The sequence below is a fragment of the Catharus ustulatus genome, chromosome 3, assembly GCF_009819885.2.
Source record: "Catharus ustulatus isolate bCatUst1 chromosome 3, bCatUst1.pri.v2, whole genome shotgun sequence".
Classification (NCBI taxonomy): Eukaryota; Metazoa; Chordata; class Aves; order Passeriformes; family Turdidae; genus Catharus; species Catharus ustulatus.
In genome coordinates this window covers 42,859,585-42,874,730 of record NC_046223.1, presented here as the reverse complement: position 1 = coordinate 42,874,730, position 15,146 = coordinate 42,859,585, and positions in this window count along the sequence as shown.

Sequence of the window (15,146 nt, the reverse complement as noted above, 5' to 3'; positions counted from 1 at the left end):
TTTATCAGTCCCACAGTGGGACTCAATGGCCATTAGCAGAAAATGACTCGCTGGAGGAAGGATGGGGTGTGAAAAGATAAGGAACAATGCCCAACTTGGTTTCAATGGATGGCCCATCAGCAGAATATCTGCCGTTGAGATGAGGATCACTGCCCTCACCCTCAACAGATGGTGATAGAATAGATACCTTTTATCACACTCTATATTGTAACCCAAGAGAGTAGGTGACACCCGGACGTGGGGCTTATAATCAGGTGCGGCTTATAATCAGGTGCGGCTTATAATCATGAAATTACTTTGAAACCTTGACAGTACATGAAGGGAAAGAAACCTGGGGCAAATCCCACAAAGGCTCTGTAGTGATGAGAAAAGATTTTACCTGCTTGGGATAAATATATCTGGGAATTTCTTCTAGATATTTAGCCAGTTAAAGGTGAACTAAATGAAAACAGTTTTGTTGCATTGTTTTTGCTCTTTGCTTTTCTTCTCTTGGCAACGGCTTTGCACTTATCTTTATCAGATAAAATAGCATATGGTAAACCAAATCATATGTTCTCTGGCATGAATCTTTTTAATGCTAAAGTTTTCTTCAGACCCTGACTGATAACTCCGGATGTTGACTCATTTGATAAATGGTATCTCATGATCATGACTGCAGCCTCAAAAACTCCCAGATGAAGTTATGTCCCATGCTGTGAGGTTTTGCTCTGTGCTGAATAGAAGAAAACTGGAAATGATCTGCTTGGGCAAGGCAAAGGGAGGGCTCTAGTGTAGCATGTTTTTCAAGGCTCAGTCTCCTGAAACAAATACTGGCACAACTTTTCTCCCTACCAGGCTCTGACACTTTTCCAAGTAAAAGCCAGGGTATAGACTGTCATTTGGAGCAGATTGTGCCAAAGTGCTGCTCCTTTCCTGAGTGAGGCAGATTGCAGCCAGTTCTGTCAGGCTATGACACACACATCAGCTCAGTGGCTGCTCAAGCTTACTATGCCACACGAACTTCCAGCCTGGGTACCAGCTAGTGGTAATCTAGAAGCACCTCCTGACACCACCAAGTCAGCTCTGTGGCCTGTCAGATGCTTGGAAATTACTTGTAAGAAAAAAACATACCTTGAGACATTGCTCTGTGAGTAACAGGGCTAATTTTATATGGGCTTGAGTCCTGTAAAATGCTCCAAAAGTGTTAACCCCAAACTTCTCCCACCAGCCGTAACATTGTTTAGGGCAGGCCCAAGGAAGACAGGCAGACCGTGCAGTAGCTGACTGATATCCAGCTGGCACCTCCGTATTTTGGTCACTGCTTGCATGTTCATTGATGAGTCCACTCCCGGATCCAAGTATGTTCACTCAGGCCTAGTAATACAAAAATTCACCAGGTACAGTCAGGGAATGAATAATCCTCATCTCAATTAAATAAAGAAGTGGATTTTCAGGTGTAGATGTTACTGATTTTAAGGCTATTTGTAAACAATTCCAATAGACCACAGATAAAACCCCACTTTTATAAGCACCTCTGTACTTCTCAATGTTTCCGGTATTTGGTAGCAGTTTATATGTGTACACCTGACTTGACAAAAATCCACTTGTAGGATGTTTTCAGTGTTTTTTACTTGAAGTGGAAACATATCCACAATTCAGTTATTAGCCATCCATCTACCCATTCTTCTGATTCCAAGAGCTACTTTCAGAAGGGCAAATTTAGTTCCTTAATCCTATTTACCAAGATAATGTGTTTAATGATGTGCCATTCCCTTTGTTGTAGTCCATTTCAACTATTTTGAAGCTGAATGGAAGGACATTGAGGAATACTTTTCTGAATACCCTCTCCTTCTTAATTACTGTATCCTTGAACAACAAGAGATGGAGATTAATCTGAATGATTTTCACATTCCAAGGAAACAGGGAAAGGTGAAGGGTTGTTTGACCTACTGATTTAAAAAAAAAGACTGGGACCTTCTGTAGATAGTATTTCTTAGCTTAGCTGTTGCTCTACCTTGTGACTTTAGAGATCATTGAGGTTTGCTCTTTCTATTAATTCATCTTTATTAATTGTCAAATTATTTCTAGATACTTCCAGGACAGAAGTAAGTGTATTTAATCTGCACCATAAATTGAACAGAGCTAACAAATAGATATGGACATGGGAGTTCATTCTTATCTACTGGGAAGTTATTAGGATAATTCTTGTTATGGGTTTGATTCAGTGGAATTAATGCTTTCCTAACAAGTCCCAGGCTCAGTTCAGGACTCAGCCATGAACTGGTCTGCATGCCTCCTGGTTATGCCTGGATGTACCAAGGAGGGACAAGACCCATGTGCATCCACTGAGCAACAAGTTGCCTACAGAATGTGTGGCTGCCATATCCCTGGAAGTGCTCCAGTCATGTTGGATGGTTCTTGGAGGAAGTCTGTTTCGTGGAAGGTGTCCCTGCCCATGGCGGGGAGGCTGGAACTAGAGGACCTTTAAGCTCTCTTTTAACACAAAACAGTCTGCGATTCTATGAAGAACTCTTGAAATTTCTGTCTTTGCAACTTTTTATAGTCTTCTATACATGTCATGTTTGCAAACACTCTATGATTTTACTGCATAGGTGCAAGTAGAGACTGTAAAAAATACCTAGTATTGGATTTCTGAGCTATTTGTTGTTTCCTTTGTCACAAAAAAATTGTGGGAAATATAAGATACAACAGACACAGTGCAATAGCAGAATACTGGAAAAAAGTCACAACAGTATCTGCTGCCAAATGTTTTCATTGAAAACAATCTGCTGCAAACAATACATTTAAAATTAATTTTAAATGTTTGCAATTTTTCTCCTAGCTAGTTTTATATAAAAATGATGTTAATACTAGCCCCTGTAAGAATACAGCGAGATGTCCTTGATAAATATTTTTAAAGCAGGAAACCTGCAATTGGTGTAAATAGCATGCCCAGAGAATGTGCAATTACATGCTCTTGGCCTCATTACCAGAGGATTTAATTACATTTACGTTATATAAGAATTTTTTCTCTGTCTGTCTTCCTAGGCATTTTTTGCATCCGTCTGTCCAATTGCATCCGTCTGTCCAATTGCATCCTAAGGGACCCAGGGAGTGTGAGAGAATGAGAGACTGTTTTGTGTCTGTGTAAGCAGTTGTTCCACATCTACTCTTCCCTGTACCACACTGTAACTAAAAACCTATTCATTTTAGTCTTGAAATATATATTTCAAACTGCATTCATTAGAAATGAATCTCCTTTCCCTTTCTCAACCACATTCTTGCAGGGTTGCTGAAGCTTGAGCACTGAGTTCAGTCTTGGCAGGTCCCCACCCCCTCCGAGGTTCAGGTTCTCGCCGTATTTGGGTTCTTTTGTGCTGATGCCTTCAAATTCAGCAGGGAAGTTCAAGAGAGGATAGATGAGCCCGTACACTGCTTAGGCCAGTCTCCATTTCAGAGCTGGAAGGTGACAAAAAGTGCAAAAGTGAATTTGGTCCAGGAAGGTTTGAACAGAAAACCATAAATTATCTTTCCCTTTTTTTCCATTCTTTCCCCCTTCTCAAGAGAAGGCATTTCCAGTAAAAGCTAAATTTGTCTCAGGAATTGGCTCTGTTCTTTTCGACACTGCTGAATGCTTCATTGCCAAGAGGGACCCCTAGTGTTTTTTTCAGGTTTCATCTCTCTCAGGCTTGTGGGGTTTTGTGTATAAAATGCATATGAATGTAAAAATAATTAGGAACACATTATATACACACATATCCGCAGTGCAGGGTCAATTTTTTTCAGCAATGGACTCAAAACATGAACCTTATCTTTGTCTAGATCTGCAGGGCTGGTGTGCTTTCACATATGAGCTGCATCCTGGGGAAAACCAATTTTATAATTTTATAATCTTATAATTTTATAATTTGGTAGTGATGATAGACACACTGAACAAGTACTTGGTTACACCACATGTGACAAACAGCAAAGGGCATTACCTTTTTCCTACTATTCTGTGGTATCTTTTTAAAGAGGATAAGAAGAGAAATCAACACAAGTCTTTATGAAATATGCCCATTTGGTGGCAAGACAGTTCTCTAGTCCAGTCATGAGCTGGCTGGCAATTCACCCAAGCTCACACAAGGTGAGAGTCAGGGGCCTGATTTTCCCCATAGGCAGGGGGAGAGGTGCAGCTGCTGGGGTGCACTATGGTGTAATCCTGACAACCTGAGACACTGAAACATGCTTTTCCTAGTCCTACCTGGCACAGGCACAGCTCACCACACCAGGGTAAGGCCAGGGCAGATGGGATGCCATGGGATGCCTGGGGATCCCCTGTCACCTTCCCCAGAGAATGCCCTCTGACAAAGTGACTGAAGGGCTGATGGCCACGCAGACACATTTTCTACATTGTTAAGACATTTGGCAGCAGCAGGTTTGGATTTAGTTTTTCTCTGTTAGCCACTGCAGGAATGTCACCAGCTGGGTAAAAATTGCTCATATTCGGAATCCTTAAATGTATCTTATGTATTCTGGTGAAATATCTTTTGACTGGAGAAAATACCAAGTATTCAAAACAGAAATATGCAGAAAAGTTAATTTTGACAGTTAGCTTTTATTTTAAGTTGCCAGAAAATTTTGACCTTTTATAAGCAAAATGTTCTTATTTTCCAGCTAAATTTTTTAAAGTGAAAAAATGTGTACCAAAAACAGTTAAAATGAGTGAAATTCAGATGGAAATTTCTTTAAAGTAGCCAAAAATAATAGAATACCTGATATAATAAATTCAGACATTTGCTTGATATAAGTTTGTAGTATTTAGTCTTCTGCCTGTGTACTCGTCCCAGCATCTCCCCACTTTTCCTGCTTTGCTCTCTGAGGGGCTGTGGTTAATGGCTTTTATCCATATGAGATTTTGATGTGTGGTTTCTCCTAATGTGTATATGAACTTCTTCTCCAGGACCTTTATGAGATTTTTTTCAGATGTGTCAGTAGTTTTTTTAAGGTGAAGCCTGTTTTCTAATCATGAGCAGTTTCCAGTTCTGAAATTTACCTTAACTAAAGGAAAACATAATTTAAAAAAAAAAAATTCCTATATGTAAGGTTTTACCTTAAGGATGAAAAAAGTGATAACTTTTACATTAACTTGACTACAAAACTTATCCCCTTTAGCAAATCATCAATAAAAAAAATAAGAAATGCACTTTCTACAGAACAAAACTTAATTATCTCCTATTTTAGAAATTATCTGTTGATTTGTGTCTCCTGCAGGTAATAAGAATTTTGACCTAGTTTCTAAAGACATCTTAGCAAATATTTACTTCTTCTCAGATCAAAGTCTTTTCCAGTGAAAATAGTAAATGTTAATTGTCTGTCGACAATTATGAAATAAAATAGCATAAAAATGAATAATTAAATTTTACCCAGTATAAAAGCACTTAATTCCTTATTAGGAAGGTTCCCTTACTCATTATCATGATAGAAAATAAACTCCTGCAATACAATAAGACAGGGACTAACCCACTTTTCTATCCAAAACTTTGCTGGAGACATTGAAGGACTTTTTAGTCTGCCTAAACTCATTTATGTTCTGTAAGCCACATTGCTGGAAAAATAAGCATGCAATAAAAAACCCAGACAAACAACACTAAGACAAGATAGTGATAATACATCATTTTTTGCCATATGTGTTGTAGCTCTTTCTTCAGGAAAGATGGTTCATCAGTGTCACGAGCAATAAATAGCTTTGTTTCTCTTCTGCAGGTCCTCCACTCCTCTCCTAATGTCTCTCAGCCCTTGGATCATATAAGTATTCCCTTTTATACAAAAGTTTTTTCTTCTTTGACCATGGCAGTTGCAGACTTGTATTTATGGCAGGACATGAGGAATAAATAAAAAAAAAAATTCAGTCTGACAGGAAAATTAGCAAAAACAAACCCCTTATTCCTAGGTTTAGCATATTTGTTAAATATTTCCTAGTGGTTGCAACAGAACACGTGTATTTCTCTTATAATAAACTCAGTGATCATATTTTAAGAATGAACTGAGTGAATGGAGTGCCTGAAATGTTGGTGTTTGCCACATCCCTGTGGTAGTTCATTACTTGGACAAAATGCTCGTGCAAATGCATCACTATCCCTTACACATATTGAAAACTTGTCTTGGTGGGCACATCCTTGCTAGTAAATAGAACAGTTAATGAAAATGCTCCTTCTCTGTCCTTGCAGTCAAGTGACAGTCTGAACACATCCACATCTCTCTGGATCCAGAACTGCCTAGCTAGGTGCAGACTGGGTAATAAGTACCTGGTGATGCTAATCTCAGCACCATTTTCATGGATTTGGGAGAAATCCAGGTCAAAACCATGCTGGGGCCTGTTCCAGTGTGAATTACTGGTTCTGAAGATTGCTTCAATTTCTGGTAGTACTAGTTCTGTTTAATTAATTTACACACAGCCCTGATGTCTTGCATTTTCTATAGGCTTTATCGTAAAATTCAGCATTGGCTACCCAGAGGGAAAAGATTACTGTCTGACCAAAATCAGGCATCAGATGCCAGCTGCTAGATGAGGGAGGGTTAATTTCTTTTGCTTATCAGATGAATAGTTGACAGAGTGCTAGAAATTTCTATTATGGCTGAATATTTGGGCAGATGTCAGAGTAGTGCATAACTAATGAGAAAGAGCTGTTAATTCTTTGCTGCAACAGCTATTCAGTACTTTTGCCCACTCTTGTGAAACTCTGGTACTTGGTGGGCAAAGATGCTTTGGAAGTCCTAAAATCTCTAGGCATGTGCAAAAAATAGCAGAGTATGCCATGTGAACCTGAAAGAAAGAGATAGGTAATGAGAACTTTTTAATTTCCCTAAGCAGCATAATTAGCTAATGTCAGCAACCTGATTCCAGACATAATGGGAGCATAATCTGATTCACTTTAATAAATTTTATACACTTCAATAAAGTTCTTGAGGATTTTATCTATACGGTTGTGTTTTTCCACTTCAACCTTTGTGATGCATTTGATTTCTCTTTGTTTCTTTTCCATCAGAATTAGGGTTGCTTGATCAAGCAACCAATCTATTTTTACAAAAGCATGCTTAGTGTAGAGCATGGCTATGCACTTACCTGTTAAGGAGGTTACCTGGAACAGAAATCAAGGGAGTGTTGCTGTTTTGTTAGCAATACCTCCAGTGTGCTGCTGTCTTTTAATATATATTTAGAGAGTGATTGAGGAGAGAGATGGTAAAGTTTTCAAACGCCATGGAGAAGGGTTAAAGTTTTCAGCTAATAAAACCTGGAGAAAAGAAACCATTTGATCAATCTAACCCAGACGATGGAAGAGAGAAAAACCTGAAATCTAAGACCTGGAACACTAATTCTGTGCTCAGAAGAAGAGGTTACAAAAAGTCAACAGCTTTCATTTTTTAAAGAGCTCATGGATTTGGATGCACTAAAATATCTCAGCTTTTTCCTGAAAATCAAAAACATTGAAAAGATGAGGGGAAGTGAGGGAGGAACAGAAACTATTACATATCTAATGAATATTATATAATCGAGTCATTGTATAATTTACGTAATCAAAATCTTGTGGGTTTTGTCCTTAGCCTACTGTTTGCAATTTTTTTATTGGAATCACATTATTTAAGAAACCTAAGTGCTTTCTCTTTGCTTTTCACAGTAACCCAGTGGTTTTACTTTCCACTGATACTCTCAGCTCTCTGCTTATTCTTTCCCAGTCTGATTTTTCATTAAGCAAGTTCCCTCTAACTTTCTGTAGCCTCTAAAAAATTTATTTTCTTAGGAAAGTAATTTTTCCTGACATCAGAGATTTTATTACATCCAATGTATAGTCATCTGATCAATGTTTTGGTGGTTGTTTAAAAATGTTGGCATGTAGAGAAAATACATGATGGCACGTGGAGACATAAAGACTTTATATTCATTAGGTTGTACTGATTCCATTGCTTATATGTGTTGAATTAACAAAGTGTTTTGTTATCACTATTTATAATTTATGAAGTGCCAAGAATGTGTTTGACAGTACCTTGTGTGAATAAAATAAAACATTTTTATGGTATTTCCTATCATATATTTGCATTAGACTCTCTTTTAGAGATATTTCAGAACACAGTGAAGGTTTTTAAATTTGTGTGGTTTTATTTTCCAATATCCTTCTCCCTCTAAACTCTGGTGGTCTTTTCTCTTATTTTCTTTTTTTTAGCACAATCAAGGCTTACTTTTGTTAACCATCACTACTTTGCAATTTGTCTGAGATAACCATTATCACATCTTGCTGCAAAGCTGGGAATCAAGGTATCGACTGAAACAGATGTAGTAATTCTGGCTCTAAATGACTCCATGCTCACAGAAAGTTTCTTGTAGTAGATTTAGAAATACTTAAAAACAAAGGAAAAAAGGTGTAGTTTTCCTAATTTAATACAAGAAAAAGGCAAATAAATGTGTTAGACTTTTCTTTTTAACCTTTTCTTTTTTTTTTTTTCAGAGCAATTTAAACCAAATGGTGTTCCTTGCTTCCAAAACAAAGTTTTATGTATGACCAAAATGTTCCTGGTAGTAGTGCTATAGTGGATGCCTGCCACAGATCTGTGTATGAGGCTCTCATTCACTAGAATATGAGGTTGTGACTTGAGAGGGATGAAATGAAATTAGTCAAGAAAATAAAAGGTTCTGAGAAACCATGTAGATTGCTCCTCAGACCTGGTTGCAGGGCTGCAGGGCTAGCAGCAAGCATGCAGTGGTTGCCAGCACTGGGGGAAAGGACCTGCCTGCAGTACAACTGTTTTGCAAGACAAAACAAGGCAAAGAAAAACTGCAGAGCAGTGAAGGTTGGTGGTGAGTGTGACCTGGATGCTGATTGTACCTGCACTGAAGGCTGAGGAAAAAGGGAAGGTTGCTGCCCTAGCAGCTGAGCAGGATCTGGGGAGTTTCTGTCATGTTATTTTTCATTAAATTATTTAAAAGACAAATTTATAACAGTAGTAGAAATGCCCAATACACTATTTTATAAAACCAGAGATGTCAAATCTCCGATGGAATATCTGACTCGTCTGATCTCCCTTATAAAACTCACCATAGTACTTTCCTAAATTAAATTGTGCTGGAATTAAATTATATATCTCTCTCTCTCACATACAGTTACTTATTCAAAATTCAGTCTTTATTTTGAAACTGGCGTAGAGGGTGATGGTCCACTGCAAGTTGAGGTAATTTGTTCCACAGAAAAAAAATTCATTGTTAAAAGTTTGTGCCTTATTTCTTGCCTGAATTAGTCACACATGAGCTTCCAGGTACTGTATGGTGATGTATGCCTTCACCTGCTAGGCTGAAGATGCAGCTCATTGCTGAAAATTTGCTGCCATGTGGGTGCTTACTTACTGGCTGTGGTTATATCAATTCCTAATTTTTTATGGCAAGATAAATAAATAGAGTTTCTATGATCCTTAACTAAAAGGTGTGATAACCAGTCATTTATTCTTTTCCTGGAAGAAATATTACTAGTAATTTAATCATTCTTAAAGAATTTCTCTAAAATTTTGTCGATCTGTTAATGTCCTTGAGCTATCGTCCTCCACAGAGGATGATTGCAGATGTAATATTGCAGTAGACATCTCCTCAGGTTCAGGGTTATGAAAGACCTTCTCCTCTCCTATTCCATATTTCCTGGATCTGTGCTGCTGCATCCACAATTTTTCTGGTATGAACCATAGGCTAAACACTTTTTTTTTTTTCCAAAATGCTATCATAATGATTACATTACTTAACTTCAGCCTAAAAGTATGAAGCTAAACTCAACAAGTTTATGTGTATGTGAGGGAGACTTTCCATGGGACGTGTCATAGCATAAGAGAATTAGGTTGGACGAGACTTCTGAGATCATTGAGTCCAATGTATAAAAATTAATTTCTCTGACTAGAAAATTGTGCTTTTGTGACATCTTAATGACCATAAGGAACCTAAAGAGATTATATCTTAATTTGAGCCCCTGAAGCTAAATGGTGTGAACACCTTTCCCAGATCTCCAATCCTCTCTTATGCAACAAACACCAGATTCCACCCCCTTTTAAATGACTGCATCCCATATTTAAACCTACTCAGTACTATCATTGAGGCAGTATCTAGTAGTCAAATAATCTGCCTGAAGCTAATCTCATTTAAGACATCCACTACATTTAAAACATGAGTAGCTGTGGCCACTCCTGAATACTCTGAGTGCTGACCTGTGGTTTTCACATTGTAGGCACCCAGCATCTCCCCAGTAATAATACACCAATTAACACAACTGTGCCTTCAATTCCTATCTCTACTGCACTTAGAACATCATGTGCTCTCAGAAAGGACTCAAAATATTTTTTGGGTTCTGCTTTGCTAGTCTAAGTTCCAAAGCGGAAATTATTCCTTTTGGATTGTGAAGGAAAAATAAAAAAAGTTGCCTTATGATTCTTGTGTGGAAACTGTACTTGTTGAAACTCTGTTGCTTCACATCTTTATAGTTATAAAATGTTTAACTCAGTGGCAGTTTGGTCTGTTTTAAGGTCTGCTCCAGCCTCAGAATTGCTCTAAATTTCTTTCAGCAGTTATGTTATTGCTATAAATTAATATACTGCATTTAATAATGAATGACATTCATTTAATATTATGGGCATTTTTCCCCTAAATACGTCTGTGATGGGCTGAAGATTGTTTTATTTTGTACATTCTTATGACATAGGGTTTCCCTCCATGAGGCCCACACTCCAGAGGGGAGGGCAGGATCCTTGGCCTTGCAGTCTCTCACTGAGAGACTGAATGGAAGCGGGGAGAGGATCAGCATCACAGTTCTCTCTGGTTTGCTCTGAGATAGAAGATGCTAAAGAAGCTCATTAGTCATGATGTGGAGTTAGTCTGACATCTGTAGTTCAGTAATACTTAGATCACAATGACTTGGGGTATGAAAATTATATTTTAATTTGTTGAGGCAGTTTATAGCTTCAGGGTGAATGATCACAGGCAAACCTGTAGTATATTACTAAGCTTGAATCTCTCTCAAAAAATCTGCAGTAGTTTGGATTTGACTTTATAGTAACACTGAAGCCAGTGTGTTAGCTTGAGACTCTTCTGTCATTCTGAAACAGGTCAGGCTAAAATTGCCAGGGCCAGCTCGCACACACACAGACACATACCCACTGAACTCTGTCTTAATGAATTTTGCATTTGGGTCTGCCTTGGGAAAAGCTAAAGTCTCTTGGTTTCCTGAGAAATGTGGTTATTAGAACAATGATACAACAGTGTTTGACCTTCAGCCCAAAATGAACACCTAAGACATATATTAGTACATGGTTTTATCCATAAAATATAAACAAATGGTTTTTTTTCAATTTGTAGCTCAAGAAGTAAATCTGAGATGCACTTTCAGAGTCATGTAACATAAAAATAAATAGTCCTATACTGAAACAGATTCTGAGTCTGGACTAATTTCTCTATAAAATTGAATTCTATCCCCGTGTAAAACAGTATCATTAACCCTGAAGAATGTTTTTATTGAAGTACTGACTTCCCTATGAAAGTTAATGTGCTGGTAGGGTTGAAGTACTGTGCCCAAGGAGCATTTTTTTTAAACACTGGAAATTATAGCCATAATAATTACAAACAAGACTCTATAAACTGCTCTGCCAGGGCACTCAGTTCTTACCAAAATGTGCTGGGAAATCATTTACTGTTCACGTTGTGTTTGGAACATCCCCAGGAGCTTAGCTAACTTTACACCGCAAATGAAGTCCAATTTTGCATGCTGTGTACTGGCTAACACGTGCTCTGCTGTCCCACAGAATGGACAGTACAGAGTTGCCTTTCCCTTGCAGGAGGTAGGAAGTTCTGCTTCTTAAATGGTGATCCAGTTTTGAATTGGTTTCAAAGTCTGGCCATGTCAGCAGAAACGAATATTTTATCTCAGCAGGTTGGCAGATGATGACAAGCAAGTTCCACCACATTCAGTGTGGCCATACTGGGGAAGGTTCTGTGACTGTGATGAAAGAAGAGGACTGTCGCAAGGCAGCCTCAAAATAGTATTCCTAATGCTTTTATTTGTGTCTATAATTTTTATTAGTGGAGTAGAAACTGCATTCTGGATTCTTAAATTCAAAATTTAAACACACACACCCCCCTGAAGTTCTGAAAGCTCAGCCATTCACTTGCTGGTGCTCTTCTCATTTACTTCTTACTGAGTGTACTTTTTGGGAAAAAAATTATTATCTGGGGAATAACTTAATGGAAAATGATAGCTTTCTTTTTTTTTCTTAATACTAGTAAAAACATACATTACCAGCTCAGACCAAGAGGTTTACTCGCTCGGTGCTCAGTCCTTCATTAGACAATCTAGACTTTGTTAGATAGAGACAATGCATACAATTCAAATCTCCTTCTTATTTGGGAATGACAACCTATTTATTCTTATTGGTGTTTACTGCACAGAAAAAGCTACAGTTTACATTGCAAAACTTCTGTTGAAGACCATGAGCACTGGAACAGATTTGGTGTCTGCTGAGACAGTTCTTCTGCACTACTTTCATTACTATTGTGACGAAGTAAACACTGACTAATTATTGATACGTCAGTTTTTCTGTTCAGGTCTCGTTTATAAGCATGCTACTTACTCTTCTTTCAAGGCCCAATTTTTAAAGTTTTTCCTCTGAAATCTCTGCTTCTTCCCTACAGCAGTCTTATTCAGGCTCTTACTTTTTATTCTATTCATTTCACTTTTGGTAGTAGGACTCCTTAAACTAGAAAAGGTTGTGTAAAATATGGTATGTTTTTCTTCCACTAATTTACTTTTTGAACATGTAATCTTTTAGCATTTTAAGTGTCATGTGGCAAAAACCCTCAGACATTTAAGCTGTCCATTAAGCAAAGAAGAACATTTTTAAATTATTATTTTGAGTATTTCTCCAGATAATCTCTTGTAGTTCATGGATTGGAGCATGTATCAAAAACACTGGTAAGCCATCCTGTGTTTAAACGTGTCCAGCTGTCCTTGAGCTGGTATAACCTACTCCTTTATAACATTCAATATCCTGGAATTTTTGAAACCATGATGTCTATTTTCGTGTCTTTGGGAGACTGAAATCCTGAAGAAAATTTTTTGTCTCAAAGGCGTGGAAACAGAGAAAAAATACAAGGAATCCAGCAGATGAAGACATTGATGTATCTGTGTGGCTGCAAAATGAAAATAATAATAATAATTTTTAAAAAATGGCTAAACTCTGCATTGCTGAATCTTTCTTTGAGAGTTTAAAACAGTTACACTTTTTTTTCTATGTTTTTTCTTGAAATAATTAAGTTCAGATGGGGCTTCTTTCTTACAGGTTATCTTTCCCTTTTCAGACCTGTTTTTTGTTTATGCATTGTTTTAAATGTACTTAAGTGTCATGGTGAAGAGAATATTATTTAGCAAAAGACATGTTACTAATTTTTCCTATTCTATTCTATTCTATTCTATTCTATTCTATTCTATTCTATTCTATTCTATTCTATTCTATTCTATTCTATTCTAATTTTCCCAAATTACAAAGTGGTTGAAATTAACTTTTTGTGGGGGTTTTCGAGGGGTTTTGGGAGCCTAGCTATATGTAAAATTACCATGGAATTATATTAATTATTTTGCCAAAGCATAGATAAAGGTTGTAAAATCCATATTACGAACCCATTTCTGAACACAGAAATCTGAAATTAGACAGGAGTATTCAGAGACCAGTTAAAGATTCGCAATAGAAATCCTTGATTTACATGGAATTGATCTGTTGTTGAAAGGCTAAGTTCCTTGCAGATTCAGGCCGAATTTATGTTTATAAAACTAAAAATGCAAAAAAACCAAACAACAAAACATCAAGCACAGGCTGAGAGCTGCTATAGCAATCATGTGGTTGTGAGGTGGAATCATGGTTAGAAGTGATCACCCTGTTTCCTTTTCTGACAAGAAGATAGTGATGCAGTGTGACAGAAATGTAACATTTGCACAAGTAACATCTGTGTCCTGCACTCACAATGAGAATCACAGTTTTATTTGCAACAGTGATTTTAAAAATAGTATACTCTGCTGATACTCCATAATTTCAAATTATGCAGACTTAACACTTATTTATTTAAAAATAAATTGTGATGTGAATGGGCTGGACCACACTAAAGTGGACTGATGCCTAATACTCCTGTAAGGGACTGAATTTATTGCTTTGGAAAAATACCCAGGAAACTCTTTGCACTAAAAACAAATAAATGCAAAGATCTTTACAAGTAGAGCAATGTTACCAGGATGATAGAAAACTACCCTTGCATAAATGATAAATAGGCTCTTAGGCTGTAGATGTGGTGTTTGTAGAGAAAATCTGCAAATGGGTAGAGGCAAGCTACAGTGGCATTGTCTTCCTGGTTGAGCAGGAAGTTTAAATTGAGAGGGCTGAGGCATAACTGTCCCTTTTCATTACACAGAGTATTAATTTATGAAGTTGCTACTTCTTGGTTTTACTGTTCATAAAAGAATAAACCAGAGAAGAATTGTATATTATGGACACACTGACATTACCTTGTGCTATGATTTTCAAGATGTGGGGGAGAGGGAATTCCTGAGTATTGTCCAGTGATTTTCCTTGGTGGAGAGTGAGGCAAGGATGGATAAAAGAGGAGCTGAGCTGGTCATGATTTGGCTGAGAGTATGTTAATATTTGCAGGGTTTGGAAAGTTACCCTTTGGAAAATACTGCATACTGGTTGCCTCTTTCAAATCTGAATGGTGAAATTGTATATGTTAGGTAGGAAGTTAACAGATAATATATTCTGTATCTGTAAAAGCTATTTCAGTGAATGGCATGTATGTATCACGTTCACTAGGTACTAATTTCCCTAATTTCCTAATAACCCTAATTTCCTGGAAATGGCATCGTTTTTAAGAACAAAATTTCTGTGTGTCTGAGTTGTGTGTTCAGTTTCCTAAAAAATTAATAGCAATAAATTTAGAAATAAATTAATTTTACAGTGAAGCTTAAACTAGACTTTCCTCTCTGGTGATCAAAGAAATAGGTAGGAAATTATATTGTTATGAGGATTAAATATATGGGAGTGGGTCTATCTTATTCTTAGACAAATAAAGCTCAGGGCCTGGATTCCTGGATTACAGGATTCCTGGGTCATGGTAAGCTATC